General features: G+C 41.6%; 1 non-coding gene across 1 annotated transcript; it reads right to left on the bottom strand.

Annotated features, from left to right (window-relative positions):
- Positions 1-463: 463 nt before the first annotated feature.
- On the bottom strand, positions 464-570 carry LOC141604447 (small nucleolar RNA R71). The gene has a single exon (XR_012526146.1). It is a non-coding gene; the product is annotated as a small nucleolar RNA R71 (small nucleolar RNA).
- Positions 571-5498: the final 4928 nt, after the last annotated feature.

Raw genomic sequence — 5498 nt, 5'->3', positions numbered from 1 at the left:
GGTTGTTCAACTAACTATTGAGTTCATCAACCCTTTTGCAAGAGAAGGTGAGGAGAACCCATTACAAAATACCCCACAAAATCAACCTACAATGCCTAAGTTTTCATCACATTCCGTACCCACCGAGGAGAACCTACCCAATGGTACTCCCACACCACAACGTCTAACCGGAAATTTTATTGCTAAATCCGCCTTTATCCAATTAGTCGAAAGGAGCCAATTTGGGGGGATGCCTAGTGAAGACCCTCATTCTCATATGGAAACCTTTTGTGACTATTGTGATGCGATTTCTCAAACCGGTGTAACTCAAGACCAAATTCGATGGGTCTTATTTCCTTTTTCTCTAATTGGCACCGCGAAACAATGGTTAAAGGGCCTTGATAAGGCCACTCTCGGAATTGATTCTTGGAAGAAGTTGGCTCTAGCTTTCTACAAAAAATTCTACCCACCGGAAAAGACTAACATGCTAAGAGCTCAAATTACGGGTTTTAAGCAAAGGGATGAAGAATCTTTGTATGAAGCTTGGGAGCGGTTCAAGGGAATTTGTCGCTCATGTCCTCACCATGGACTTAGCGAATGGTTCTTGGTACAACAATTTTGGAACGGTTTATATGAAGATTCAAGGAACATTCTCAATATGGGATCAAATGGAATGTTCACCGAAGTTGATGACAATCAAACATGGAACAAAATTGAGGAAATGACGGTCCATAACTCACAATATAGTAGACCTCGCAAGGCTACTAGAGGAGGAAAGCATGAAGTGGACTCCGTTACTCAATTGGGTGCTCAACTTAGTGCTCACATTGACACAATCAATTTGAAGTTTGAAAAAGCTATGGCTAGACTTGAAGAAGTCTCAAAATCACCAAAACATCATGTTAATGCCATGACGGCATCTTCATCAATCCCAAGTGGGATATGTGAGAATTGTGGAACTTTGGGACATGACCAAAGTGAATGTAGGGGAACAAATGAACAAGTGAATGCTTTCCAAGCATACAAGAGTGGTACCCCTTATTCCAACTATTACAAAGAAAACACCAAATTCCACCCAAATCTCTCATGCAAAAGCCAAAATGTTCAAAACCCTCATACAACATACACCCCACCTCCCATGAGAAACCAAAATCAAAGACCCTTTTACAATCAAAACCAAGGTTACCAAATTCAAAATCCATACAATCACCAAAATGACCAAGGTTTTGATGTCCAAAAAGCGGTCCTCCAAATGCAAAAGAATCAACAAGAATTTTTCACTCAAATGCAAAAAGATAGCCAAGCAAAGGAAACCACCATCAACAACATCCTAGCTCACACCAAGATGTTGGAAACCCAATTGACTCAACTAGCATCTTCAAGCTCACAAAGACAAAAGGGGCAATTACCACCTCAAAGTAATCCCCCAAGACATGAAACGGTTAGTGCCATTCACTTGAGAAGTGGTACAAGGTATGAAGCACCGAAGAAGCAAGTTGAGGATGAAGTTGTGGAAGCTAGTGATAAGGAAGAAATTGTGCAAAACTCCAAAGATGGAGAATCATCAAAAGAAGAAAGTTCAAAGAAAAATGAAGACAAGGTCAAGGAGAAGGAGCCCATTGTGATTAGACTTCCTTTTCCAAGTCGTCAAGCCAAGCCCAAATTTGATGACCAACTTGGAAAGTTTGTGGAAATTGTGAAGAATTTGGAAGTCTCGATTCCTTTCACGGAATTAATCAATCACGTGCCGGCCTATGCGAAATATATGAAAGATATCCTCACAAAGAAGAAGTCGATCCGGAAACTTGAGACTATCGCCTTCACTAAGGTGAGTAGTGCAATACTTCAAGGGAGTTCACCTCCAAAACTAAAGGATCCGGGAAGCTTCTCAATACCGTGTACCATTGGCGACACAACGATCAACAAAGCCTTATGTGATCTAGGGGCTAGTGTGAGTGTTATGCCGTACTCGGTGAGTAAAAGGTTGGGGATGGGAGAGCTTAAATGCACCAATATCACACTCTAAATGGCCGATAGATCGACGAAGACACCATTAGGGATATGGGAAGATGTTCCCGTACGAATTGGGAAGTTTTTCATCCCGGTGGACTTTGTCATTGTTGATATGGAGGAAGATTCCAACATTCCAATCATTCTAGGAAGACCTTTCCTACACACCGCGGGTGCGGTGATTGATGTGAAACATGGTGAGCTCACTCTAGAAGTGGGAGATGAAAGCATAACCTTTAATCTTGACAAGACTATGAGAGCTCCTCGTTTGCATGAACCGTGTTTCATGATTGATCATTATAGCCGAAAGGATGATAGGAAGAAGTCGGAACTCCAATGGAAGAAGAAAATTGAAGATGCTCCATTCAAAGAGCAAGTGAATTGTGACAAGGAGAGCTTGCAAAGCTCATCAAAATCAAGCAAAGAAGAAGAGGATGGCCTCATTGGCCAAGAGAAGAAATTGGGAGAGTTGTCTCCATCAAATCAAGAGATTTTCAATGATCAACTTAATGAAGTTTGTGGTCTTTGGGACGACGAATTTGAAGGGATTTTTAATCCCTACATTGGTAATGCCATCGATCAAGACCGACAACAAGGGCCAAGGTCTATTGAAGAGCTTTATAACGACAATGAACAAGCTTTTGATTATTTCTTCAAGGTGTTGAGCAACATCAACAACACCTTGAACATGCCCCCTTGACATCTCATCAAGAATGAGAGTTTGGTGGAGTCCTCCTTAAACCACCATTTGTAAATATTTCTAACTCCCTAACTCGCATTTCAATTCTTATGTTGCATTTTTGTCATCTTTGGATTTTTATATACTTTGATCAAGATAATTGTCATGTTTGAGAGAAGTGAGGGAGGGACTAATAATTTTGATTGATGTGCAGTGCTTTAGCTTAATGTGGGGATGACAATTGCCTAGGCTATCCATGCCTTAGTAGTGCCCCCACAATGAAGAACACAAGATATGAAGAAGAATGGAAGAATGACAAGGGATATGCATTGTACACGGATGGAACTGAATCCGGATACAAAAGGGTCGCATCCGAGCGGATTCAGAAGAATCCGCCCGTTTTCGTGCAATCCGGCCGTGTTGGGTAGAAGACGCACGTCCCTCTGAGCCGAACTTTTGAAATATTTTTGACTGAAAGAGAATCCGGGCGTCCTGAATCAAAATCCGCCCGTCTCTAAAAATCCGCCCGTATTGAAGGGAAGACGCCCGTCTTCTTAGCTGAGGAAAACAAGGAAAAATCCCTGTGAAGGAATCCGTCCGTCTTCTGTAGAATCCGCCCGTCCCGTGTCAGCGAATCCGAGCGTCTTCACTGAAAGACGCCCGTCTTTAGGCGAGTTTTTCCCAACCCAGAAAGTGCAGAATCCGCCCGTCTTGAGCAGAAACCGCACGGATTGCCCCTGCAGTTCGAATTTTTTCGGCCTTTATAAAACCCCTCCCACCTTCATTTCTTCATTCATTCGTTCATAACACTACTCAAAAACATCAAAACCCTCATCCTCTCCATCACAAAAACAAAATCCCTCAACTACATTCACCAAAATCAAATCAAACCATCCTTTCAACAACAAATCCATCACTCCTTTTTCAATAAAAATCAAAACCAAGCACAAAATCTTCAACCTTTGAGTCCATTTTCGAATTCATAAAGGCAAAGCCTTTCACCTTTAAATCGATTTGGGTACACTACAAATTGAAGATTTTTCATTCTTTTCTTGGTTAATTCATCAATGGCAAGGACTAAGGGAGCAACAAAGGCAACAAAGGCACCAAAGACACTTTCATCAAGGCAAAAGGCTCTTCAAGCAAAGAAAGCATTGGCTATGGTGGTAGCAAACCCAAACTTGGAAGTGCAACAACAACAACAACCTTCTATGGGAGCAACAACATCTACTACTCCGGAAATTGATCAACTTTTGCATTATCCGGAGGTAACTTTTATTTCCAAAACCCATAGAGATACTTTTGCCAAGTTTGCTAGGAAATCATTTCAATCCACCAAGTTTATTTGTGAAGATACCTTAGATAAGTTGGGTGTCCTTGAGCAAACTAGAGCCTTCTTCAAAGCCATGGGGTTGAAGAAATTGTTTGAATCAAAAGAATTGACATACCCCTCCCTTACCTTGGAATTTTTGAGTTCTTTGAAAGTCAACAAAGTTGAGACTAGGGAGAACCTCGAGTTTCGTCTAGCTAATGTTAGTAGATGCATTTCCTTTAGGGAATTGGGTGAAATTTTGGGTCTTAGTGATGAACCGAGTTATTTTAAGAATTATGGAAAGTATGACCCCGACCCTCTTTGGGAGGAAATTTCGGGAAGGAAATTTGAGGACTTTCATGCGAGTCGTGCTCTTTTAGTCCACCATCCGGGCATAAGAGTATGGCACAAGGTCATAGGAAACACCATTATTGCAAGGAAAGATACCAACCATTTCACCAAACTTGATTTTATTCTTCTTGAGTCGGCTTTGAACATTGGAAGAGTACACACCAAGCCTTTCAACTCTTTGAGGCTTTTGGTAGATAGATGGCTCAACATTGATTGTGGGAAGAAAGGCACTACCGTTATTGTGAATGGCGGCTTAGTCACTGTCCTAGCTAAGTACTTTGATCCTAACTTCAACAAAGATAACAAGTATGAAGCAAAGGAGGGTGGTCATCTTGTTGATATGCATACTATGATACACAAGTATAAGTGGGTTGCCCATAACCCTCTTGACACCAAGTATGGATGGCTCACTAGTGAGGCTAGATCGTTTACTTTGCCTTCAAAGATTTGTCGTTTAAGCGTCCACCGGACCAATTATCTACTTCCCCTTTCAAAAGAGGTCGAGTATATTATCCGACAACAAAAGGGTGAACTTGAAATGCCCTCCTCTTCCATTGTCACACCACCTTACCCTTTTGAGTACCAAGAGTTCAAGCCGGAAGGTGTTGAAGCAAGAAATGATTATTTAACTCTTCTCATGCAAGCAATGCACAAGCAAGCCTTTGAGGATCGGAAAAATGCTTACTTGGCTCAATATCCACCCCTCCTACACTTAGCTAGGCAAGGACTACTTGACCCATCATGTCCTTTGCCTAGTTGGGCGGATAGAGAAGTCCTTTTTCCGGGTGCATCTAGGGTCGTTTCGGGTGACAATGAGGTTGTCGGTAATGAAGAGGTTGATGATAACATTGATGAGGAAGCAAGTGAAGAAGGAGAAGAGGATGGTGAGCAAGATGATGAGCAAGGTGAAGAATAAAGTGAAGAAGCAAATGAAGAGGGAAGTGGCAATGAGACCACTTCTAATAAGGAAAGTGATGATGGTGATGATATGATGGAAGATAAGCAAGCCTTGGAGGCTCCTACCCTCTCATAGTTTGTCTATTTCTCTCTTTGTTTTAATTATTTTTCTTGATCATTGTTGGAGTAGTCCTAGCACCATAGAGGACTCACACCTCGGTACCATTGAGGTGTTCTCATTTTATTGTTCCCACTTTCAAAATCCAAAAT

Source organism: Silene latifolia, chromosome 9 (assembly GCF_048544455.1).
Source record: "Silene latifolia isolate original U9 population chromosome 9, ASM4854445v1, whole genome shotgun sequence".
Taxonomy (NCBI): Eukaryota; Viridiplantae; Streptophyta; class Magnoliopsida; order Caryophyllales; family Caryophyllaceae; genus Silene; species Silene latifolia.
This window is presented reverse-complemented; position numbering and strand designations above follow the sequence as displayed.